Raw genomic sequence first — 27,593 nt, 5'->3', positions numbered from 1 at the left:
CTCCCTTGTCCTTCCCTCTCTTTACTGTGTATATCAGTATGCAAAATCTTCAACTCACATTCTTAACCAGATTTTCCCTTCGTTCCCCTTCTCTCTCTCATTATATCTCTGCACTTACATCATTTCTTTTTATATTCTCTTTCCCTAAACTCCTTTTTCTCTCTTATTCTCTTTTAAATTGCTTATTTGTTTTGGCAGCCTTAAATGAATAGCTCACAGGTGACCCAATTTCTCTGTTGATTTCCCAAAATTAATATCTTGCTGCATTCTGGTCTGAATTCCAAATGAGAATTGTGTTAAAATTGGAAAGTCGTTGATCCGTTGAAATGGAAAAATCCTCTCCCCCACTTCCTTCCTCCACACTCTCAATCTCCCTCTTTCACCCCTCCTCTCTCCATTTTTCTATTTGCTATGGATGGATATTCATTGTTTTGTGGTCTGCTTAGGCGAATCGAGACAAAATTTCTAATAAGTCACACCTGTCTGTGCTCTATTTTTGAACGTCCAGGGACTCCCGGGGACGGGCTGATTACAAACACAAACAACAACACAAACATGAAGGACAAACCCGAGTTATGAAGATATATGAATTGACACGTAAAGCGTATGGCAACTGACACGTACACATTCACAGAGGCAGTGACAAATTTGAGTGACTATGTGGGTAAGTCTGAAGCCTCAAACAGCCTTTTGAAAGTGTGTCAGAAAGTGAGGACCGTATGGGAGGCCGTTTAGGGTGAAATCATTGAAATATGTGCACATACGCATTGAAAACGTGCACACACACATTGACAATGTGCACATACGCATTGAAAACGTGCACACACATTGAACACGTGCACACACGCACATTGACAATGTGCACATATGCACTGAAAACGTGCACACACACACATTGACAATGTGCACACATTGAAATACTTGCACATACATTGACATGATGTGCAGACACGCACTGAAAATTTCCACACCCTACCACCTTCTCACACAGTGAGATATAGGCTACTTGTGTGTGTGTGTGTGTGGGGGTATCTGAGTGTGCGTGTAAAATTTCAGTGCGCCCGGAAGTTGTTTCAATGTAACAGGAAGGCACTGCCATCTGTCCTAATTTTCAAAATAAAATCAGGGCGAATGATTAATAAGATATCTCTATATCTCTCTCCATAGGTTTAGGGATGTCGAACTAAATATTATTCCTAAATCTGTGAGCACGTGATTAATTTTGAATATGGTTGCCTAGATACACAATCTGTCACTACAAGGCACATCACCTGCTCATAAATCTTATTAATCATTCGCCCTGATTTTATTTTGAAAATTAGGACAGATGGCAGTGCCTTCCTGTTACATTGAAACAACTTCCTGGCGCACTGAAATTTTACACGCACACTCAGATACCCACACACACACACACACACACAAGTAGCCTATATCTCACTGTGTGAGAAGGTGGTAGGGTGTGGACATTTTCAGTGCGTGTCTGCACATCATGTCAATGTATGTGCAAGTATTTCAATATGTGCACATTGTCAATGTGTGTGTGTGCACGTTTTCAGTGCATATGTGCACATTGTCAATGTGCGTGTGTGCACGTTTTCAATGTGTGTGCACGTTTTCAATGCGTATGTGCACATTGTCAATGTGTGTGTGCACGTTTTCAATGCGTATGTGCACATATTACGATGATTTCACCCTAAACAGCCTCCCATAGGACGGCTAAAATATCCTCACTTTCCTAAAATGTCCTCACTTACCAGGTATAAAACTCAAATTGGTTCTCAATATGTTAGCCATACAAGTATACTCACACACACAAACACACATACACACACACACACACGCACACACGCAAACATCCAAACAAGTCCTAAGGTGTAAAGTCATACACACCCCTGCCTCTGTGCACGTATGCAGAGATGCACACCACCCACTCAGACAGAGTCAGGCAACAAATTTGCCAAACAACAAATGAGCGCTCCACAGGGTTTATTGTGCATTGCCTCTCTCATCTGTTTCCTAACGCATGTATGCTGGATTAATTATTTTCAACGGGGCGTGTGATAGGCTTCACTATATTATCTTTCCACTCTGTTTAAAGCGATGGGCGCTTTGTAAGGCATGACAGATGTAATGTACTCTGAATCATTCCAGCTCAATGGGCAGTGTGCATGAACAGGCCTGATCCCATTCACTTAGTGCAGGACTCTGTCATTTAGAAGTGCGACCATAGATGGAAAGTCTTATTTGATTAAGCACTCATATGCAAATACATGGAAATAAGGGCTGTAAATAATTGCTGAATATTAAACAGCTGCTAATGTCTATTTATACAACAGTTGATTGAAGCCAAACAATCTGACTGGTGGAAACATGAGTAGGTAAGCATAATGGCTTGTCCTTCTTAATATAAATAATATATCATTATTTATATATTATTTTATATATTGAAGATATCAATGTTATTCACCATGCACTTCATCAGGTGCAAAATATCAGCTCTAAACTTGGTTACCAATTTTCACTAAAGTGACATATTTGTTCATAATTATACATTTCCCAGACAAGGATTAAGTCTAGCCCAAGATTAGGCTTATTTCTCAATGGATCATTTCATAGAATCTTAGTTTAGGACTAGTCTCTCTCTGTCTGGTATACTGGAACATAATGTTTATGCACTGTACCCTGATAAAATCCATTCAAACGTCTATTCAATCGTTCTGTTTGGTAAAGCTTTTGTGGATTGTGGAAAGCAAAGGCGTACAACAAACTTTCATGGAGCATATTCTGCATCAGTCAAACTCAAATGCACAAATTCTCCAGTTGCTTTTTTGTTGGCACATTTGTTAACACCAAGAACCAGGAAACAGACACTGGCTTCATGAAATTAAAACTCATGTATATCTACAGAACATATATACAACATATATATCTAAAACATATTTGTGAACACTGACTCTCAGTTTAAGAGCTGCTGCTAAAATAATACTTTTTTTAGTCAACAACAACAGGTGAAACAATGCGTGAAAAGGTATTTTAAATGATCCTGTTCACTGGCTATTGGGTAAGACTGATTAACAAACAGAGCATGCGCTGGATGAGCCTGATGAAAGGCAACAACAAAGGTCAAAACAAATTGGCCTCATCTTCTACAACAAGTGTTACTGAAATGTTGACCTTTTACAGTCTATTTCCTCCTCATGCACCTTAGAAGTATTGTAGGTGAAGTGAACTGAAGAAAAAACAAAAATTACCATATGCTGCTGTCTCTCTTAATATATATTGTGTTGAGAGCCTATTCAGCACTGTGACACTAAAGTTTTATTTCTCTCCATTAAAAGGTCCTTCTTTAAAAATCTGATATTTCATGGCATTTGCATGATGTTTGATTGAGGCTTAACATGGTCTCATTTTAATGTTAGTTTGATGTTGGCGGGGCCTTTGCAATTATAAAAATGAGGTTTTGCACAGCAGAATGAATATAATTTCATTTCTTAGATTTCAATCTGCCCAGTGATGTATATGTCATCTTTAACACTGTTATAATTTTTGGCATATATGCTTCCAATATCCCCCGATATTGAAACCTTTTTCCAGAATATATATGGTATTATATTATATTATATTGTATTGTATTGTATTGTATTGTATTGTATTGTATTGTATTGTATTGTATTGTATTGTATTGTATTGTATTGTATTGTATTGTATTATATTATATTATGTTTCACAGCTGTAGTTACTAGTTATTTCTCAGATCAGTATTCATACGTAAATATATGATATTGTTATATATGCACCGTTATACGCATATTAGTATCATGTGTTGAAATTAGCTCTACCATGACAACATTTTGCTGGCAGTGCTAATTTATGTAATTGTACTTCAGTAAGATTTTGAATGCAGGACTTTTACTTGTAATCTGATCCGAGTATCTCTTCCACCACTGGTTAAGGCTAGAGGACATAAATAACACATAAATGGTTTTAGTTTAATGTTAAAAATCCAATCTGTATTTGAATTGTAGCACACTTTAGGATGTGTGTCTGTGTGTGCATTCACTGTAAGTGTGGGCAAAATGTTTAGTTTGTGTTCTATAGAAACTGACACATTTCTGATATGACAATACAACATCTATGTATTTCTTCACCAGAGAAATGAAGCTGCCACTTTTTCACGCTATTTACAGAGCACAGCTGCAACACGGACACATCCACATGCTCTCATACTGACTGCCAAATGATGTTGCTGTGGCCAATTTACAGCAGCCTCACAATGATTAGAGATGAGTCCACCTCAGATAAGCTTCAACACCGTCCAACATCACGTGCACATGCCATCATTATGCAAAAGAGCACTGATTAAACAATAGAATATGAAACCACCCTACAGACATTCCACATAAAAACACATCAAACATTTCAATATCAGCAAGCCTATGTTGTGTTATAGTAATATCATTTAAGACAGGAATGTCCTCGAGCAGCCACAGGGAGATGAGTGTGTAGAATCACGTACACACATATATAAATCAAGCACAGTTTGAAATGCGTAGAAAATAATTAAAGGTTGACAATTGGATGACTACATGCAGTAGCAAAATACATTCAAAACAAATCCTACTCAAACAATTCATATTAGAAAATACATTTGCCAGGATGTGTGATATAATTACATTTGATTGGATTAGAGCTATTTGTAGGTAAAACAGACATAAATAGGATATTGCAGATGCTAGTAGTATGGTTGATACGATTTACAAAAAGAACATAGGAAGAAACTGAAGATCAAAATCCTCTGATGTGTGCATGGAAATGTACAGAAGTGGAAGGATTTCAGCATTTATAGGAATTATAAAATTATTTTAAAACAATGTCAAACTATGGTTTGGTGAGCACATGTAGCATATTTCCTCACATGCACATGTACCATTTATCATTTGGGATGTTTACTTTAACGTCAGCTCACTTCTCTGTTCATTCTCTGTTCCCGCTCTCTGCATTTTCCCTCTGGCTTTAGTGTTTCGCTTCTCGCTCATAAATCCCCCCTCATTGTGTGAAATGTGCGCAGAGGAACAAATAAATACACTAAAGGCACATGTATCATGCTATCTCTTGTGAGCTGACACAACATACACCACTGTGCCATTAATTCAGTTAATAGTTTAATTTCGCTTTGATTATAAATACAGGCACAGGGCTGCCGGCCTGAGGTAGCCAATGTAATTAGTCAGGTAATAATAAGCTGTGGACTGGTGGCTCATCATCGCAGCCTCCAGCCACCACCAGTACAGATGGGTCCTAATAACAGCTTTCAGCCTGCCTGTCTCACTGACTGTCTTACTAGCGCTGCATGTCTGACTGTCAGTCTAAGCAGGTCTGGACTCAAGGTTAATAAGTGATGCGATTGGTTATTTGTTTTTAGTCATCACTCTAATAACAGCTTTCAGCTCTCCTGTCCATCTTGCATGCCTGTCATATAGTATTCATCTAAAAAACAAGGTACTCCAGTCTCATAGAAGTTACATTTAGTTTATTCGTCTTTGCCATCAGCCTAATAACAGCTTTTAGCTCTCCTGAGTATATCTCTGTGATTGCCTGTCTCACGGGTTGTCTGTCTATCTCTCTATCTAAAAGGACATGGACGTGAGCTTAACACAATATACTTTCAGCTGTCAATCTAATAAAAAGCTTTCAGCTCTCCTATCGCTGTGTGTCGTATTCTCTTCCCGTCTTTCTGACAGTCCAGAGAGCCACCATCACTTCACCCTGTCTACCTGTCTATCTGCAACTTGGTCTGACGTTCTGAATTAACTCTGATTATTTCGTGTCAATTCTGATTCAGCGATTCAGTTATCAGTTAAATCAGTATAAATATTCATGGTGGGGTGGGTGTGGGTGAAAGCTCTGCCAAACTGGTTTGTAGCATGTATTCAAACCTTTCAACAAGAATCAACTATGTAGAGTATTCAAAACGCTCTGTGTTAATAACTGCATTATATTTGCATTTAAACACATATAGATAAGTATAAGTGTAAGTATTGTCTGCAGGTTTCAAGTCTATACAAGCTGTTTTGCCTCATTCACAACATTCACTAAAACACCTTTAGTGTATATTGTAGGTCTCACAAATGTGTTGAGTGCATTTTCTCCTACGTAAACATTTACAAAGCCAATTTTTAACATTGGAATTGACACTGAAGACTCTGAGAGATGCAGCAGGCCTGTGACTATTCGATTATGTGGATTCATCTCTGTATTAATCTGTGAAGAGCCCCACACTTATAAACACTAGAGGAAAATGTTTGTGTTACTTAGAAAACTAGGAGAATGCTAAGAACAACAAGGCATAGACAGACATGATAGGCAGACTGTAATACAAACTGTTGAGACAAGTGGTACTTCACTTAAAGTATAAAGGAGTTGAGACAGACAGGGGAAAGTTGTTTAAATTTATCTGGAAAGACAATATATTGTAAATCTGTAGTCCAAGTTAAAACAGAATACCAATCAAAGAGATGGTGATACAGTGCCCGCGGTGTCCCTTCATTTCACTTTCAACTTTAATTCAGCTAATTAGCAAGGACTATTAAATAAGTGATGTGTTTGTTGGTGTGCAGTGCTAATTTGTTGTTTTGAGTCCCCGAGGCAATCTAACAACAGAAAATAAACCATTGTTGCTTAATAGCCTACTCTCAAGGTACTTGGATCTAATATGTTGAAGGGTCTTCATGTGCATTCAAAGGTCTTATCAGCTATTTAACATGTCGTTGGTGTCCTGTACAAGCCTTGTGTCAACAGTTTTGAGATCAGTTTAATCCGTTTAAATCTCAAAGTGACAGCTGCTATGAGACTGAGCCAATCGAGCCATGTCAGATTATTCTGTGTGTGTGTGTGTGTGTGTGTGTGTGTGTGTGTGTGTGTGTGTGTGTGTGTGTGTGTGTGTGTGTGTGTGTGTGTGTGTGTGTGTGTGTGTGTGAGTGAGAGAGCGAGAAGAGAGAGAGAGAGAGAGAGAGAGAGAGAGAGAGAGAGAGAGAGAGAGAGAGAGAGAGAGAGAGAGAGAGAGAGAGAGAGAGAGAGAGAGAGAGAGAGCTTCAGAGGTCAGGGCCCTCTCTAAATGACTGCAATTATTTCAGACCTCTATGGCAGAAACATTAAATAAATAAGTCACAGTGCTGCTTGATTGAATTGTTTAATATCTAGTCTATGTGTGGCTTTTAAAAAAAATAATTAATACAGAATTGTATGGAGATAAAATTAGTGCATTTAATACCTGAAAGCCTGCTTTACAGCTTCACTACACTTATTCAGATTGAGTGTCACAGTGAATGTAAAACTTTATCTAAAACTGAATTAGTTAATGTATCTGAGCCACTACATTGAGTCTCATTGGCCCATCTCAGGTCTGTTGCTGGAAACTGTAATTACAGCCATATAACTGGTTGGTAAGGGAAAGCTCACTTTCTGGCTAGCTAAGCTCAGAGCTGCTGGAGCAGTACATGCAGATGGCTGTTTAAAAAAAGAACAGGAAGTGAGATTGCTAATTTGTTGGCCCTTGTACCTCAATGGCACCACAGCACTGAAGGTTTTGCCAGATTTCCAGACACCTGTTGCATGGAATGACCTGACATCTTCTTTTCTTATTATCTAATCACGTCATACATTTCATTTCTCGCCTTTTCGTTTCCTTTGGTGATGATACCTTGAATCTGGCTGATGATGAAGGGTAACAAATCACAGAATGTCAGGCAGGTATGAGCAGAGTGAGTTAAGAGTTTTTATTTTGTATTTTCAGAACAGTTAAGTTTTGTTTTGTTTTTTCTTTCTTTTTAATAATATTATTTTTTAATCCTCAACCAAAGTTGGCTCCAAGGTCAGGGATTGTTAAAATCCAAAACATCAGATGACTGGATACACACCTCTATCCAATAAGCCTGTCTTCAGGCATATTCCAAACACTGGATTGATCTAAAATACTAGTGAGATTCATTTTTTTCTGACACCAATGTAACAATGATGTTATTCACAGCAGTTTCACATGATTTCCGTTTGTTGTGCTTTTGCATGGAGCATATGTGTTTTTAATGCATTTGAGTTTTGCAGCATCTTCAAGCAAGTGTTGGCTGGTTTGTGGGCGTGCATGAATGCATTTTTTCCCACATTCTTTTTATATTTACATATACAGCTCAGTAAGCTTCTATTTTGCCACAACAAGCACAGGTGTGTGCTATTTGTAAGGCTCCAGACAGCAACCTAAAACAATTGAAAGCATTAATCCACCTCTCCTGCTAGATGAAAAATAATTTGCTGTCTTTTCACACCTTCCAGGCGATCTCATCATGATTCATCTAAAGATTCATGGCCTTCCAGGTTAGCAGTGCTACATAAAGCTGCTATCTCAAATGTTTTATTTTACTGTAATTCAACAGCTTTTCAAACACAAAGAAACAATACCACCCTCTGCAGTGAAACCACTTAAATGAACTGTGCAGTGTCAAGGTTTTATGGCGATCCATCATGTAAATTACTGCTTGTTTATGCCTGAAATGTTTCCATGGTGAAGATATAAGTTGGCGACACAGACATATATTATTATTAGTTTTTTTTTTTTTGTCTGTAAGCATTTTGGGGGTTACAGCCTCTTCTGTGCCACAAAGTCCCATTGCTCTTTCTGCCAGACCCATTGAATGGATCGTACTACACAAAGGGGGGGATACAGGGATGGAAAGGATGAGAGAGACAAACGGGTTGGGGTGTGGTGGACTTGGGGTAAAAATAGGCTGAGTGAAGGGAAGGGTGTAGGACTAGGGGCATAGAGAAAGAGAGAGAGTTGGAGGGTAGGAACAGGAAGGAGAGGCGAGAAGGGACCTCCCAGCTCCAAGCCTGCAGAGTGATAAATCTTGAAACGATGAGAGAAGCAAAGAGGAAAGGGAACAAAAAAAAAAGAGAGAAGGAGGGAGAGCAAGATAGAGATGGAAGGCAGAGGAGGGTAAACCACAGAGCATTTGTTTTAGAGATAGACACACCAAATAGATCTATAAACAGAAGCTGCTACATCAGCTCTCTACTTTCTGCTCCTCCACAATAATATATAGTGCTTACGAGACCAGTCAACAAAGTCACACTGCTTGAGGAAAAAATGCCAACTGGAAAATAAATTGTCTGAAGTCAGATGAGCCACTGCCATGTCACATTCGAACTGGAAGTTATTTTAAATATTAATTACTATATATAACTCAGGTTGTCCTGCAAATGTGAAAGAAAAACTAAATATATACAGAAAATATGCATCATTTTTCTTAAGTGCATCAACTAACCTCCCTAAATCTGTCGTCACATGACTCATTGAACTTTATGCACGGTTGACTGATATTCACCAAATTATTTGACTCGCTTCGTTCTCCCACATATCTGAATATTTCCTAAATAAATATGAATGTAAGTATATTAATGAGCTTCTTGAAATACATCTAATCTGTGGTGAAATCAGCATTTTGCTGTAACCCCTGATAAAAGGCTTAGAATTTCTAATAATGTTTTTCATATACGAGAGAAATGAGGGTTTTACACAGGATGCCTCCCAACCTGGGGGCTTAGAGATAAAATGTACCTGAGGATGTTTTACAATTTTACAACAATTCAGATTAAAGTGGGAAAACATATTTTCATAACGGTTTTTAGCACACAATGTGAGTGTATAGTTAGTCCTGTTGTGGCATTAGTTGAATATTTTTGTGAGAGCTTCTGCTGTGGTTGAACAAAACCTGTCAGTACACGATAAGAGGATTGAAAGGTGGGCAAAAAGAAATAAAAATAACAAAAACATTATCCGCATGCTGGCAACTGTATACCTGGTAATCATTCCTTGTTTTTTATTTATTTTCCTGCAGTCTCTGACTCACTTATTAATGCATGTTGGACTGATACTGTTTGGTGTTCTGCTATCTGCGCGCACACACACAGAAAGACAGCTGTGGTACTGTGGTATTTATTGGGATGCTTGTCTTTTACACTAAACCCAAACTCTAGTTACACTATGCTTCGCAGAGGTAATAATTCTCAAAATCTTCTTACTTACTTGCTTTTTTTGTTTGTTTTTTGTTTTTTATCACAGCAAAGACAATATGTATGTGTTGTATGAAATATTGATGTTGTGTTATTGTGCCATAGTGTTTTCAACTCTGGTGTTTGAGCAGTTGTGCTTTTTTTTGTACAGTTTTTGCATTATCATTTCTGTTATTGATTTCAGACTAAAGTCCAATTTAAATCTTCAAATTTCAAATATGTCTTCATTCAAATGCAAGAATACACACAAACACTGGAGTGGTCAATTGTTTGGCGCATCTGGTTCAAATCGGCAGGATCTTCTTGCTGTGTCTATAGTGATAACCATTGAGTCACTGAACAATGTTCTTGATGAATACATTATAATATTATGATGTCATTCTTTCTTCAACCCCCTACAGGTCAGCTTCAGTGGTCTAAGAGATCCTCCAGTACCTCAAAGACCAGCTTTGGTACATATAGTTTGCTAAAGCTCTCCACACACAGAGGCAAGATATTTCATTCTATTGATCATCTCAAACAACTCAGAATTTACTGAAAAACACATTGAACATACACAAGACTGCTATACAAAGTTGTCATTTATGGATGCATTTGAAACTATTCCTTAGTCACTTATTTGAAGGTAGCATGCATTCTCAGGACAGGCAGCAAATCAGTAACATCTGTAGAAAAGTAGGACTTGTATGTGACTAACGGTGTATAGTGGCAATGCGTAAACATCATACAGCTATGCCTGCTCTGTTTGTTTCAAACATGGGCATGGAGGCAAAATTAAACTGGTTGTGTCCTTGCAGCAATGAAGCAGTGAGGTGTTGAAACATGATCCTGCCCTGTGGGGCTATAGCGTGAGCCAGCTGAACTAATCCATGATGTCAAACATATATAAAGCATGAACACTCACACACACAACATACCATACATCAGTCTGCAGAACACATGCATTCACAGTCATGGTGATTATATTTACACATGTAACATTAAGTATATAGCTTTACTTCAAACTTAGCTAGCTTGAACTGCAAGATATTGAAATCACATTTGAGCACACACAGAGCAGCCAAGTCAACATGGGCCGATGTCTCTGAATGCATCATGGCCATATTTATCAATATAGAAGCAAATTTTCCCCTCAAGTTCTGCATCCTGTGGCATGGTTGAGGAGAGGAGAAGAGACAAGATAAGTGGAGAGGATGGAAGAGGAAAGCAGAGCAGAGCAGATAAAGTTGCAATGCTCCATTTGCCATGAAATATTCCCCTGTGGTACAAATACTTGAGGTGAAAGAGGAATAAGTTAACTCTGGAGAAGTTTGTGTATGTGAGTGAGCGATAGAGAGAGATTGTGTTTGTGTGTGTGTGTGTGTGTGGGTGTGTGGGATGAGATTACCCTGTGAGACATTGCATGTGTGTATGTAATGTACAGTATGTGCAAGTGTGACAATATTTGACCTTGTTCACCTATATATGTGTCTATATGTATGTGTGTATAGACTGTATATTTGTGTTTCTAAATGTGTATTTGTGTCTGCCCACGCAGACATGGTTTGCTGCTAATAGATTATTGATCAGGGTCAGTTTCGGAGACCTATATTGGCTCTCTCTCTCACACACACACATACACACATACAGACACACACACACACATACACACACACACACACACACACACACACACACACACACACACACACACACACACACACACACACACACACACACACAAACACACACAAACACACACACACACACACACACACACACACACACGCACACACACACATACACAGTTCTACTGAAAACAACCCAAAAAAAACCTACTCAAAAATGTGTTTGTTTTTTCCTTCTTATTCACTCATCATTCTAACATGACTAACATGGTGCTTTCTATCACTGGCACACTGGTTTTGAGACGGCTGCTGCACAGTCCAAATAGCAATATTTGAAATCATATGATGTATTTGAAATTTTATTTAATATAAGATTCCTTCCATGTGTTTTATTGCTCTGATGTCCCTCTTTCTTCATGTAGTTTCCATTGCTGTCTCTCTTTTAACCAATTTCCCATGGGACCATAATAGATCCGTTTTCATTTGTGCAGAACCCATGGGCACATAGCTTCATGTGAGTGCATGTGTGTGTTTACAGCCCATCTTCTCTTTAATGGCTATACAGGCTCGTCTCTTTAACCCTATCACCTCTACAGAGTCAGGACAATCCATTCCATCAAAGTGAGACAGATCGGATAGCTATCATAGCTGGCAGAAATAAATAACACTCACATTACTGGTCTATTACCAGCCTAAAGGCTGCAGGTTCCACCGCTAATCTAGATCACAGTTATCGTTGCTACAGGAAATATGGCACAATAATGTAGTGGCTTATCCTTTGCCTCAAGGTTAGTGACTTAAAAGCCTGATCTACATCAGAAAAGAGTTCAGTTGGAGCAAAAAGAAAAGAAAAGAAAAACATAATTTACTGGGAAATAGTTTTCAGCACAGGGTTTTTATGTTTCATATATACAGAGGAAGGAGAGTGTGACATGTTAAATACCCAAATGCACATGCAATGCATGTGTTGTTCCAGAGTGACCAGTCAATTAAATGTACTGTATATATATATATATATATATATATATATATATATATATATACTGTATCGCTCTCTCCTCTCAACACTAACCTATGTACCTTTTTATCTAGCTCAACCCCACCAGCGTGTTATCCCATAGTCAGCCATTAAATAATGTATGTGCCCACCCTCCCAGAGGAGCACTGCTGGAAGGGATGTGACTGCTTACAACTGGATACTCTGATTCACTGGGGGGCTTGAGAGTGTTGGGAGTTTCCATTTTCTTATGTTCTATATACATCTGATCCTGATAAATAGTACAGTAGGGGACAAATGCTAAGCAATTCTTTGTCTGCTTAGAAACACTTTGAAGAAGGAAATGGGCAGAATTTGCAGGATTTTTTCAAATGGACTAAAAGCTTCAAAGTGTTTGTTTTACTTGATTCTTGAGAAGTCAAACTATGCTTAAAATCAATCAAGTGTAACAATTAGCTGTTTCGGTGTGAAATGATAAATCACTAAGCTTGTTTAGCCGTGCAATTTTATCACTCTTTGCATGAAGACAATCAAGGGAGGAAAATAATTATTTTTTCAAACCTCATCTCTGACACTCCTTAGTGTGGCAACCTTTTTGTTTGCATTTGGGTTGTGAATTGAGACTTTAAGCAAAGCTCCCCAGGGTTTTTTTGGCTCATTTTCTTGCAGTTCAGTATGTCTTGTGGTTTGTTAGTGTCTCATTGCTGTGACAGGGATTTCCTGATGTTGGCCTCTCTGCAGAGCTCTTAGCCATGTGATGAAATCCCCAGTCGAGTAGTTGCCTTCATAATTACTGGAAATGGTTTACAAGGGCAGGACATGAGAGAGATGAAGTGGTTCCTCTTGATGGCAAGACACTGCATAAAATTGGGCATGGGAATGGCTTACAATGATGAGAGGTGAGTATGAGTGAAACAGCTGAGATTTTGTCTGAAGGAAAAGACATGATGGAGATTAAAAAAAAGACAGAAAATGGTTCCAGTCCAGGGAACTAATTGAACCTGTTGGAATGCATTTTATTTTCCATAATATGCAGTGAATGTGGTGTCATAATTTTGCTGCATGAAATGGTTGGACAGAGCTGAATTTCTGTTTGACATCACACATCAGCAATGGAGGAATTAGAGATGTGTCATGTGACATCAAACGTTAATAAATGGCTGGAAGTGGCAGTTGAACTTTATCTGGATGTTACACAGTAGCACTGACTGATCACTTTAACTACAGTGTAACATCTGACAACAAAGTTACTCATTGGAAAATGCAGAACAGTATAACTGTGCAGTCTGAATGGAAAATAAAGAGCTTAATGGGAATAGTTTGCAAGGATGGGGCAAAATACAGGGAGAGGACTTGGAATAACTTATTTAAATGGTACATGAGAAATGGAGTCTCAAGAATGTTTTCTATGAATCAGACACAAAAGAGAAAGAGGACTGGGAATGCATTCAAAGAATAAATAAGAATAAGATTCTCAGGGATTAAAATAAAAATTCACCCTGGAAACAGTTTCCAATGAAAAGAATGAGTCAACTAATCGTATTTGACGAGCTGCATACAGTAAGTCGAGATGATGCAAGGATCCAAGTATAAGTGTTAGTAAAGTGAGTACAAAGTGCAAAATCCCACTTTTTTCATTTTCTCTCATTTTTTTCCTTTTTTCTTGATGTCCCTTTCAACTGTCTTCTCTTCAATTAATTTTCAACTCTCAATTTTTCCGGGCAACGGAAGACCTCCTGCTTATTTACATTCTTGTTATATCTCGCTTTGATCTCCATCCAGTACTTAGTGCTTCATCATCCTTCCCTCCCTCTCTCACTTTTTTGTCCTTTACTTCTATCTGTAATACCTTTTACGGTTTTTCAGTCAACTTCAATGTATAATTTCAGACAACTCAAATGCATGTAATGTGGAATATGTTCACTGTCTGAACACTAGGATGTCAGCTTGTTTGGGATGTCTGGACAGTGGATATTTAGAAGAATCTTGTGTATGGCTTTCAGGATTACCATACTTTTAAGTTACTGAGAATCAGTATTTATGTTACTGGAGACTCATTTGCTACAATTTCCTTTGAATTGTCTGAGTTGGACCATCTGTTGTTCAGGGATTTCAAGTTCTCTCTCTTTTTAACTTTCTTTTTTTTTCTCGGGACTGCTTGTCAGTTTTGGTTCATGATTCCTGTCTATGTTTCATCCAGTATACTTTGATCTGGGCCTTTATCCTCCCGGAGACTCAGCCAGTCTTTGCTCTGTCTTTCTCCACAGCTATATTTGCATCATGTGGTGTTACTGACTAACTGCAACACTAACTCTCTGCACCTCTGGTCTCTTTTTATTCCTTCTTTGTGAATGGGAAATACTGCTGCTTGTGTCTTGTGTGTATATTTATCCATTTACAGGTCCCTTTGGTATAATGTTGATTTGGAGTTGAGGTCTTGCAGCTTTTGCTTGCATGTTTGCTGTGTGCCTTTTCATAGAATTTAATTCTTCACTCATTATACAGTCCTGCAAAATGTATTAAGTTACAGGTGGGTGTAACATAATACACTTCATATTTTGCAGTAATAGGTATATTACATTTCATGTATTTATTTACTTAAATATTGTAATTCAACTACTTTGTAGTTTTCTCAGACTTGTGATTTGGTGTTGTTATACAATGCTACCAGGTTGGGTAGTGGTGTAGAGGGAGCATTGGCTATCAGCAATGGAAATGTGCAACCTGACAGTCATTAATGGTAGGTATTTGGTCATCTAGTGTCATTGCTTTTCTGGCTCTTTGGTTTACAGTTGGATCTGCCAGTTGGCCGTTGTTATTTTTGATCACTGGTCTAACATTGAGTATGTTGCTACATTGGGACCAATGATGTAAGCGACTGACTAGGTAGTCCAAATAGTGCAGGGGCCTCTTGGCCTGAGCGCTGTCTCCCCAGGAGCATCATCACCATTATTGTGTTGTGGCAATCTCTAACATCTCAAGGGAGTAAACAATCTCACCTCAGCTGTTCCACGATGACATTTAAGGGCAGCATTGGGATTCTCTCAGTAGCAGATGTATGTCATTGTGCTGGCCCCTGAGAAGGTGAGCCTCTAAGTCACAGCAACCTTCTATGTCCTCTGTAAATGTACCATGTGACATCAAGGAGTGAGACAGTCTCAGCACATGTCTGAATACTGCTATTCTTCAGGAAGGAAGGGGAGGCCTCCTGAGTACTTAACTTACTATTCCACACTCAAAACCATCTAATCTGCTATCAAAAATAATGAAAAGACCAGCTCAGAAAGTCATAGACATCCACATCATTAAAGTATTTTTGCTGTTGTCATGCCTAAGCTACAAAACATCATTGATTACATAACAGCATAGCATGAAATGCCATTACCTTCAAACCATCCATGAATGAGATATTACACAAATTCCGACTGAATAAGCTTACAACCAAGAGACCGACTCGGAAGATGAAGAGGATACTTTAATCGTGCATGACAAAATGTTTTACTTTTTCACATATTCAACGTTGACGTTGTTAAGGAGGGAAATATGTCTGCAGTATAATTAAAACAAAATCAATTTTATCATGATTGGCTTTATTTTGCTATTATTAGTTATTGATTGATTATTTGATTGGTGGCCTTAACAGTGCTTCCCTATGGTGTAACTGTTAGAATTGTAGTCTTCCTTCAACATGTTTTTTTAAAAACATGAAAGGTAGTATGATGGAGATTAAAACAAAGAACTTAGAGAGTGCACAGCTGAACATTAGGAACATAAGTAAAGCTATTTACTAACTCTATGTTAGCCTGTTTTTAATTAAGGGATTTGCCAGCCTCTTGAATTCTGGAAACTGGCCTTAAGAAATGTATCCTCATTTAGAGCACTAACATTGGCAGGGTGGAAAAGGAAGACCTGACCGATACTGAAAAAAAAAAAAAAAAGGGAGTTTAAAAAAATCATATAGATAATCTTATATATACAGAATATATAAATAAACATCCAATGTTTTGCAATGATCCCTTGAATGTGGTTATCAAACACTTGTGACAAAGATATGTAATGGAGGCATGATATTTTACTGTTTAGTGATAAACTGTATTGTATACAATGACAACAGTGCAGTGAAATAGTAGACTGAACTGGAAATTTTTATAATTGTTAATGGTAAATGGACTGTACTTATATAGCATTTTTCTAGTCTATTGACCACTCAAAGCACTTTTACACGACATGTCACATTCACCCATTCACACTCATTCATACACTGATGGTAGGGGCTACCACCCAGGGTGCCAACCTGCTCATCAAAGGGACAATAAGATTCACTCACTGTTGGTGCAGTCATCAGGAGCAATTTAGGGTTAAGTATCTTCCTCAAGGACACATCAATATCAACAACATATGCGTCAATAATAATATATCTGTGATAGGCCAATATTGGCCAATAAAACTGGCTGACTGACATATCGGTTGGGCTGTAGATTGTAGCCTTGCTTAACATCAGACATCTCTGCCTAGTCTATCCCATTTCCAGCTATTGTTTATCAGAATTAACTTCTGACTGACAACCCCATCAATACTTTACACCAAAGCCTGTGTGGACAGTATGGCTTGACTACAAGCTATGTAAACTGTACACATACTGCCTCATCTTTCAACTGTTTACACTGAAGATTTTCTTGAATCCAATAATCCTCCAACAGCTTTGCCACCCACTAATTTGATTGTTCTAGCAGGTTTGGTAGAAAGGAGCCACATGTGTGTCACAGGGTGTGCTACTTAATTAACAATCTGGTGCACTGATGTCACAATACTTTCCCCAAATTATTCACTAGACCTGGAGCACTTAACAATTAGGTGTTGTCCCTTTAATTTACCTCAGGAGTACTGCTCTGTGATTATAAATGCAGATTATAGATGCATGAGATTACTCATCCTGAGGCTGTTTTTACCATGGCAGAGGACTTGCAAGCTATAATTTAAACACAGTCTAAGCAAAATATTATCAACCATTTCCTGCCCTTCTCATGGTAATAAAACTTTATATGATTGCTTTTAGCTATTAAAAAATGTGTCTTCCACTCACCTTGTCACTTGGTGTGACTGTGTTTCAGCTCTTTATTTGACTGTGTATGACCAGTGCAGCTATACAGGATTTTTGTAAACTGACTGAAATGAAACGAAACTGTCAAACCTGCTCACATTTTCAATCCTCTTTAATCTTGAGAAAAAAAGTTAACTACTCCTAGCAACTGCTAGCCCAGCTTTCTTGTTAACTGAAAATTGTATCTGTGTATTACAAAGGGTTGAACTGCAGGAGCGGTTGAGTCCTCTCTATATAGAGTTTTTTATTGATTTATTTATGGTTTTTTTTTCTTTGTTGTTGTTGCTGTTGTTGTAATTGTTCGGAATTCAAAAATGACTCCAACTGCCATCCTTTGTTATCCCGCAGGGGATGAGCATTTTATACTCCAACCACGTGTGCTGGGAAGAACATTTCATTTAGTTAGGAGTTAGGGAGTTAACTGCAAAAAATTAAACCTGCTTACCTTGCACTCATATTCATGTTACTGAAATGCAACTGAAATTATCATACGCTTCCTATCTCTTTTTTTGTCATATACTTCCTCCAATACGCACACACATATATAGAGAGGAGCAGTACAATATGTAATTAAGGCTGAACCACATTGTACCAATGATCTGCACACTGGTAATTACATTTAATCTGTGTGTATCTCCTCAGTGTAAGTGTGTGTGTCTTTGTTTGCGTGTGAATATTAGTGTGAGTGTGTGTGTTTAATGTCATAAGGCCTGGGCAGTGTAATGCCATACTCCCATCCAGTTAATTAATTCAAATGTCCACCCTTAATTAATTTCACACAGTGGATTGCGACCGTTCCCCTAGAAACAACCTGAGAATACATAATACCAGCAGGGACAAGGTGTGTTCTGGGGTGTGTATAAATGCACTGTGAATGTCTGTTTAGTGCAGTTTTGGTGGAAGTGGCAGTGTTTTTTCAGCAGGTGAAAAATATCTAAGGGTTAGCATCTACTGTATGCTGATCTGGAAAGTTGAATCATTACAGGGTGATATAGAGGGGATATTGAGCGTATGAAGTACTGATACATGACAATTACAACAACATATTGAATAAACTATACCTTATATTACTTAATTAAATTATCTGGCAAAGGGATGAAAAGTAGCCTACAGTAAAGAACAACAACTATAAACCAAACAAAACAAGTCTAACATTACTACTGTGCACAGCATTACTGTGTAATAACTACAAACTTACTAATGTTACTTTTCTCTTCCAGCACACAGTGGTTGCCTATCATTTGCTTACACTCTTAATTAACAGAAAGCTTAGTTGCCTGGATTTATCAAAGCTGTGCATGATTGGTGGAACAAAATCATCAATAAAATGACCAATCATAACCACAGAACAGTCCTGCCTTCTCATTAAGTGGCCTTTTTACAGCAGACACAAAATGTATATTGCTTACTTGCATGTCAAATGAACATGTGAATATTCGATGGGTGAAAAAAAAAAATTCACATGAGACGTGATACTTAACTTTCTTAAATTCTACAAATCTGAATTGATGGACTAAGTTAGTGGACAACAAAAAAAGTCAACCAACCAACACAAACTATACCATTTTAAAAGCGTAAAGCAACTGTGATTGGGTGAAGAAAATAACTCGGTTCCACTCGACTAGAAGACTACAGCAGAAGAATATGAAGAACAAATTATTTTACTACATGAAAATATCATTTGTAGTTCAGTAGAATATTGAAACAGACAGGGCAGAAAGAAGGATATAAGTAAATGATGTTAGATCAGCCATGGACATCCAAGACAACGATCAAATGTATATTTACATATTACTCATCTTGCTGTGATTCACGTTATGTTTCATTCAGTCTAGTTAGCATGAATACCTCTCATGTTGGAACATACATCTACACACTTAATTACACTGAACAAAATAGCTCTGGCTGTGGAATAAAATGTCTCTGTCTTGACTGTCTCTTTCCCTCATACAGGGCCTCATTTTCCCACTGATGCTATCATTGAAACTAGCTGTAGGCTAAGAGATAAATTTGTCTGTACAAAGCTATCTGCTCGCCTAATCATTATGCTAATTATTGCACAGAAATCAGGAGTAGGGGAAGAGGGGGGGCATTCAAACTTAGATATACAGAGAAAACTCTTTAAAGCTTTTCATGCTTTAAAGCGAAGCATCACAATCCATTTTGCGGATCTCATATAAAAGCTGAAGCTGTGGTTGTTACAGATGGAAAAGGACAGACAGTGTGCTCTAGCTAAAAGTATTGAGTAACGTTGGGTTGAGGTGATAAAGTCTAAAATAAAACTGCACTCAAGAAGAAACCCGGCCAACTACCAATGACCCTGAGTGTGTGTAGATCACTAAATCAAATGTTAAATGGAGTGCTGGCACACAGCTGATGGCCTTGTGCTCAATGGTTACTACAGTCTTTATTCCAGCAATGCTGCATTTATGGATGTGGAGGGAAATGCTGCCTACGGCCAGAAATAGTCACAGTGAAGGGAAGGCGTTCAAGCGTGCCTATTGTGTTTGTTTTTTTAATTGGTTTATCAAGACAGGTACATCATCTCATGGGCATCCCCATGGAATGGTATAAGAAAAGAAAAGGTCTTTAAAACAATTGATTGCACCTTTTTCTGCCAGTCCAGGTTTAAATAAGTTGTATGACAGGTTTTTAAAAGCAAAGAAAACACTCTATGCAAGTGTTATAACAATTATTAATAATGTAATTAATAATATATTCTGATTTACACAAAATGCATTCTAATAGGTTCTGTTGAAGCATAACATAACCTTATGAGTGCAGTATGCTACACTTTATGCTACACTGAATCTACAAAACATGAATTAACACTTATGGGATGAAGGGCTTTAATTTACTCTGACATTGTCCACAGTAAAGATACGTACAGTATAAAGGCACATTAGGTTGGTGCTGCGCCATCATCACAAGTTGCTTGAAATGGCATATATTTGATGGAGTATCCATTTTAATGACAGCATTATCAAAATTCTTCGATTAAACGGGGTACGGCATGATGTACCCTTTTCTCCAGTCAAATTTTGTGATAAGGGCATTTGTTGTGGCTTTTGGATGATGTGACCTCTCAGACAGCAGCTGCAGGGAGGGATGGAATGATCTTTTAGAGCAAGGGATTAATATTCTTATTCATTTTGTCTCGTTTCCTCTCTCCCCTCAAGGGCCAATGTGACTTTCATTCTCCTGACATTCTGAAAAATGCTGTTAAATGTTAATGGAGACTATTTTTACATGGGTCGCGACCACGTCTGGCACGCACGTACATACTGGACACTCACACACTGGACACACACAGGAATATGGACATTCGCCGATGCAGACAGACAAATATGCAGACAGTCACACACACACATATGCTCAACTACGCAACCTTCTAAGCTCAGTCTGGAATAAAAAATTGATGACCGTATTCTTGCTTCCGGAAAAATGATCAAATAATCCCCTCTTGTCCTGGCCCCACTAACCTCAGCAAAGCTCACACATTAAAACTTTTCTTTCTTCTTTTTTTCTATTATCTTTAATTTAACTTCCCTTGCAGCCTTGACTTCTTACTTGATATCTATTTTAATGTTGTGGGTGACATGGAAAAAGCATAGACATCTGACAAGCTCTCTATGGTGGAGCTCTCATCTTCTGACGCCGACACTTATTATCACCGACAGGGTGTCTAAGTCATTCCTTCCTGCAGGCTGAAGGCTGGAGAAATTCTCCTGAAGTGAGTGCCACTCGCCAAAGGTGACATGCTGTTTAAATCAAATAAACTTTACATTTGTCAGACTGGGAGACCCTACACTTTGGGCCTGATTTACTGAAGGTGGGTGTGTGTAAAAATGTATGTAAACATGGCATCACCTGCAAAAAAATATGCAAGCTGATCTAATAATGGGGCGCACTGAGGCTTGCGTCTTTCAAATGTGCAAGATAAAACGTGCTGTCCATTTTGTACATTTTCCTTAATGAATATTCAATATGTGGCGTTTTAACCCCAGTATCCAAAATACAGGGAGAAGAAAATAAAAATATGTTAATTTAGCACACGCATTGTGATTTACAAAACCCGAAAGTAATTTTGCAGACGGTAACTACGTCTATAAATAATACCTTTGAAGGGCAGGTATTAACTGGCTGCTCATTGCGCACAAATGACTTGTTACTCTGGTGAGGAGGAGACGGAGGCACAATGACAGAAAATGCAGACTGATTTTTTTCCACCTGTGTTAATATTTTTGGAGTGGAATAATTTTGGTTTTACTAACACCACTGACTTTGTCATGAATACTCTTCCATATAGCGTTTTATTCTGGTAATGTCTTTTTTTTTTTTTTTTGCTGTAACTCAATATATTTGTTAACCTCCCCCAATAGAAACTCTAATTCCATGGAATCAAATTTCATTTTGCGCTTGCAGGCTTTCTGCTCGTCCAAACTCTCCATTAAGACACGCAAAACCATCATTTAAATACTGCTGTCTGCACCTGTTGTCATTTGCGCAGTCGATTCCAAATAGTATTTGATTAATATCTGTGTATACTTCCTGTGTGCGGGGCACCGGCCTAATGAGAGTGTTGAAGGAATGTAAGCCCTTCAACTTTGACAAGCACATGACCTGAAGCTGCTCTCTGATTGGCCTGATTCAGTTTTTCCACGCTGCTCAGCTCAGTGTGCCCAGGATATAACCACTTTTATTGGCAGCAAATTAGTCTTGTTTTATATTTTATAATCTAATGTGATTTGGACAATTCTGGCTGTCATTCACACCCACCTGTCAGCGTGGCTGTCTCTCAAACTCCTGCTGACGGTAATTTCAGGAGTTGACAATAAAGTGGAAATTAAAGATTATCTGGTTATTTCTCTACAAAAACATCCTTTTACAAGACTGGTAGAGAAAAAGAGGATAAAGGAGCTTGGACCAGGCCGACCTGATTTACAGCTTGGACCGGAACTGTTCGTAACTTTAGGTGATGTAAGTGAAATTGGCATTGTGTTGTGTTGTTTTTAGATGGTTTTCCTTCTTTTCTTTTTAAAAATGTATGAAATGGTGCTACGGTTTGTTTGACCAAACTGCGCCTATTATATTTATTTATTTGACAGGGACTATGCTCATTAACCAACATAAAAAAACTGTAAATGAACCAGTTAGGCTAAAATGCTTATTTTCATCTGTTGTCCTTGGCCAGATGTATAAGATTAACCATTTTTAAAGTGGGACAGTTGGGCAGATCACTCTTGTAGCTCCCCAAGACCCCTGGGATGTCACCTAAAACCCAGACCTGATTTGGAACCAGTTCTAAATGAGGAAGTATCCTTACTAAACCCTTAAAAGTATGTTAATGATTGGTTCCTTTATCAGAACTTGAAGAAACCAGGGAGTGAGCTTAGCTTGTCATGTGCTTGTGCTGTCTTATAAATACTCTGCATTATTACTGACATATTTTTGACTGTCTGAAAATTATAGGATTTCCACACTGTCAGAAAAATGAAAAGCGTGTGAACTGGTCATCGTTCAGTTATAAAATCCAAGCACGTTATATCTTCTCTCAAATGTGACTGCTGACAACACTGTCAGCAGAAAAGTAAGTCATGCAGGGTCAAGAATGCTGACTGAAACGAGTCACGCTGTCCTCCATTTGCATCACACCTCTCTGTTTACATCACAGTTACTGTATGTTATCAGGTAATTTTGAGACAAGACTGTAAAAATGTACAACTTAATAGCAGTAATATTAATTGGTTTGAACAGGTAGCTGTATTTAACAGTTATCTTATGAATTTTGTTATTGTAACACCCCTAGCGTTGTTTTGAACAGACTTCCTTGGCATTATTAACCATGACAAGTGTGACAAGACAATTTAATTTCACATTTCCCTCTGTTCATGCTACCTGATCACAACAGAACGGAAAGCATCTCTTTTTGTAAATGACAATTTACTACAGACTGACAGACTGACATCATATAATGTCACTTTTATTTCACCTGAGCCATTCAAAACTACCTGTGGCATATAACACCCACTGAGAATGACAAGTAGTCTAAATGGTCCCCAGTGGTTGGAATTCCTGTTCACAATGTGTCCAAATGATAGCTTGAGATTTTTTTTTACATGAAAAGCATCACCTTCACAGGGTGTCATTACACAGTGATAAAGAGCACTGTGGACATGAAAACATGTCGCTCTCCATCCAAGACATGACTGCAAACAAAAGAAAATAACATAAAAAAAAACTATTATTCTGCAAAGATGCAATTAGAATCAACTGTGCTTGACAGAGGGACTTTGCCACATCTTTATCAAAAACAAAACACCTAAATAGAAACTCAAACAAACAAGCATTACCTTCTTTTATTCTTTACAAAAGTTGAAAACATGAGCTACAATGGAAAACATGCTATTAAAGTCAGACAAAACCATACTGTAACAGACTTGCCACAATGCAACAGTTCCACAGCAATAGACCTGGAATTATAGCCTATACCAAGGTCTGCATCCATTCAGTTACATTTACCCAAGATTGTTTACAATGCTGCAAAGTCAAAATCAATAGAGCCTATCAAAACGGGAACAGCCTAATGTTCCATTAGAACTCTCTGCTATTCAATTACAGCTCCAGAGTTGGAGAAGTTTCAGCTAGCTCAGGTCCCCAGAGAAGAAGCACAGAGAAAGTGTGAGGCAGAGAGAGGGAGTAATAAATCTAAAACTGACAAACAGCAAAAATAAAGCTATGGCATCCTCCCACCTTCACCCACCCCGATATGCTTCAGTCGTCCTTGGAGTAGCAACACAGGAGCACACCTGGATGAGAGCAATTATTTAATCATTTGACTTTTTCCATTGTGTTCCATACTGCACGTTCATTGTTGTTGCTCAATCTCACACATCTCTTTTGTACTTCTAATTATCTGCTTATTGTCTTCCTTCTTTTATACATTATCCCCCATCTCATACACCTACCTTATCTGAACTGTGTGGGCCAAGAAGTGAAGCCCTTGTCCTGCACATAACTGGGCCTTTCTTTGGAAGCCAGTATCACGGGAGTGAGAGAGAGAGAGAGCGAGAGAGAGAGAGAGAGAGAGAGAGAGAGAGAGAGAGAGAGAGAGAGAGAGAGAGAGAGAGAGAGAGAGAGAGAGAGAGAGAGAGAGAGAGAGAGAGAGAGAGAGAGAGAGAGAGAAGGACTGAAAGAAAGCAATAGAGATGGAGAAAAATGTCACAGGCAGGGGGTATAGGAAGAGAAGTCCTAACAAAAAGGAAAAAAAAAGCAACATAAAAATAAAAATCACATCAAAAAGATCGAGAGGGACAGCAAGAGAGCAGAATAAATGAAGTTTTCTTTGTGCCTCCTGTGGTGGTGATAGGTCGTCATGAGGTCCCTGTGGGGACAATTATAGGGCCTGGTGGCAGGAGTCAGCGTTTGGGTGTGTATGTGATTGTGTGCGCTCATGCATGTGTGTGCCACTAAAGACAGGCTTTGTGGGAATAGAGGAGAGAGCGTGAGATACGGAGGGAACAGAACATTCACGGTGCCCCTTTTAAAATACACCAACACACCATGAAATACCCTACAAAACCTGCTGCTCTGAAGATAATCCCACAGCCTCTGGCTCACTACTAAATCATCCTTCATGTAAATGCATACTTGTATATACAGTACATATACTATGTACATGTTTTATATATTCATACTTTAAGACAAAAAGAAAAACAACCAATGTTGGAAATTAGGCACAGCAACCACACAGAGCTCTGTAAAAATGTCATCTCAGTCTTATCATACCTAACTGCTACATTTCTCTCCTCTGTGGGTCACCTGACCTGATCATCAGCCATATGTCAGCTCAGTTTAAAAGCGAATTCTCCTGTAATATCTGTCAGATAGTCTACAAGTATGTTCCTTGCTGCCAAAGTGTTCCAGCCGCTCAGTTTACCTTTCTGAAACCTGGCAGGTCTGACTGCCTGTTGCTCATGTCCTGCCCGGTCTGTTATGTCTGCATTTACACCTTTTTGTTGATCTTGACCAAATTTGTGACAGTATGATCCATTCAACATTATGGAAATGTTCCATAGAGAAAGTGACTGATCTGTCCTATGCCATGTGGCTCTACATTTATTGTCAGAGCGCAGCTACTTGCTGTGTATAGTATCCTCCAGGTGCTGGTTTGTGATGTTGCTCCCAGGGCTGGCAGAGATTTTGGCCGCCAACCAACTTTATCCTGTGGCCACGCAGTCTTTGCTCCAGGTCCTGTGTCCCTCAAAGCTTCCCTGGTGCCTTCAAATGTCTGTCCAGCACGTACTGTGTTTCTCCAGTGCCTTCCAGTCCCTGCCTGGTGCCTTGCAGTGCTTCCTTGCCAGATCATCTATGTTGCCTGGCTGCTAAGTGTTCCAGCTACTGCCGCTTCTAATACCTTTTATATGTGGCTGAGTGTTTCTTCCGACCGATTCAACGGATTCAGACTTGCCTTATGTTTTCTGCACTATTATCGAACAGAAAAAAGTACACAAAGGCAAAGATTTAAAAAAATGCTTATGGCCCTCTATCCAATGGAGGTAAAAAAAAAAAAAATCTTCTCTACCTTACTTAGAAGAAGTAAGCAGGGATATATTGGTCTTGCTCAAGAGCATTGGGCTTGTGTGGTGATTAGGGTTTATACTTAAGAGAAACTATTTTGATTTTGATTATGACCCAAAACTATATACACACACAGGAAGGACACATCAGTACTTTCTTAGAAAAACAATCAAAATTACCAGCAATGTTGGTTTATCTGACCTAGCATTCAAAATACATGGTCATATCTACCTGCCTGTAAGTCAGCTAAAACACAACAAAATAAAACAAGACTGTAATTAAATTATTGACCCTTTCAGCAGGTATGGAAATTAAGGTCACTATGTAAAAAGTGTGAAACATAATCATGACTCTAAACAGAAAAAAATCTCTCTCTCTCTCTCTCTCTCTCCTATGTTTTCTCCTTTCCCTGTATTCATACATTTTCTCCCACCTTTTTAGGTCTTTTTGCCCCCTCTCAGACTCCTTTATTTCCTTCCAGCCTCCTTCTCTTTTTCCCCTTCCATTCCTCTCCAGTATTTTTCTCTCCCATCCCTCCCAGAGTTTCTCTCCTCCCTCCCTCTCACCCAGCCAATCTAATTTCTCAGTTGTTGTTGCTGTAGTGTGGTTTATATGCAGCATTCAGTATTTAGCTCCCTCTGGGAGTCACAATGTTCCATTTACCTCTCCCAAAAAGCACTGCTGGGGGATGGCCCCGATTATGCATAGTGTGTATGTGTGTGTGAGTGTGTGTGTGTGTGATGTTTCTGAACACGGCACAATACAGCCGCGTAGGAGAGATGTCGTCTTCATCCTCTCCTCTGTGCTCCTACAGCTCTTTACATCCCAAAATGACATGTTCTCAAAATGTATATTCAAGAGAGCTTAAACCATCTTTTCCTTTTTTGGACACGATTAATAAAGTGTAGTTGGAGTCATTTATGCAATGGGGACACACCAAACCCTAAACTAAGCCAAAACATCAGACCCAGTAGGGCTAAAGCTACTTAACATACCAAAATTGAGCTACCCTGTCATTTTGCAGAATGGAGTTTACCTCTTTCGTTGTGAGCTTTACTGGCTGAAATTAAAAGTGGCATAAAACTGATGTAAGTTTCAGTCAAATGAAAATAGTATAAATATTGAAAGAAATCTGTTAAATCTGAAGAAATGCTAGCTGATAAGCGGATGAAACAAAAACAAAAAAAAAAAAACAGGAGAAATTAGTCATCATGTTTGCAATAGTAACAATACAAATGCAGTTACA

At 38.5% G+C, this 27,593-nt stretch overlaps 1 protein-coding gene across 2 annotated transcripts in view; it reads right to left on the bottom strand.

Annotated features, from left to right (window-relative positions):
- Positions 1-27,593, bottom strand: part of LOC133993773 (zeta-sarcoglycan) — a 169,801-nt gene that overhangs the window by 72,929 nt on the left and 69,279 nt on the right. The gene's annotated exons all lie outside the window — the stretch shown is intronic.

Source organism: Scomber scombrus, chromosome 2, assembly GCF_963691925.1.
Source record: "Scomber scombrus chromosome 2, fScoSco1.1, whole genome shotgun sequence".
Lineage (NCBI taxonomy): Eukaryota > Metazoa > Chordata > Actinopteri > Scombriformes > Scombridae > Scomber > Scomber scombrus.
The sequence above is the reverse complement of the archived record's forward strand: the minus strand, read 5'-3'. Positions and strand labels throughout refer to the sequence as shown.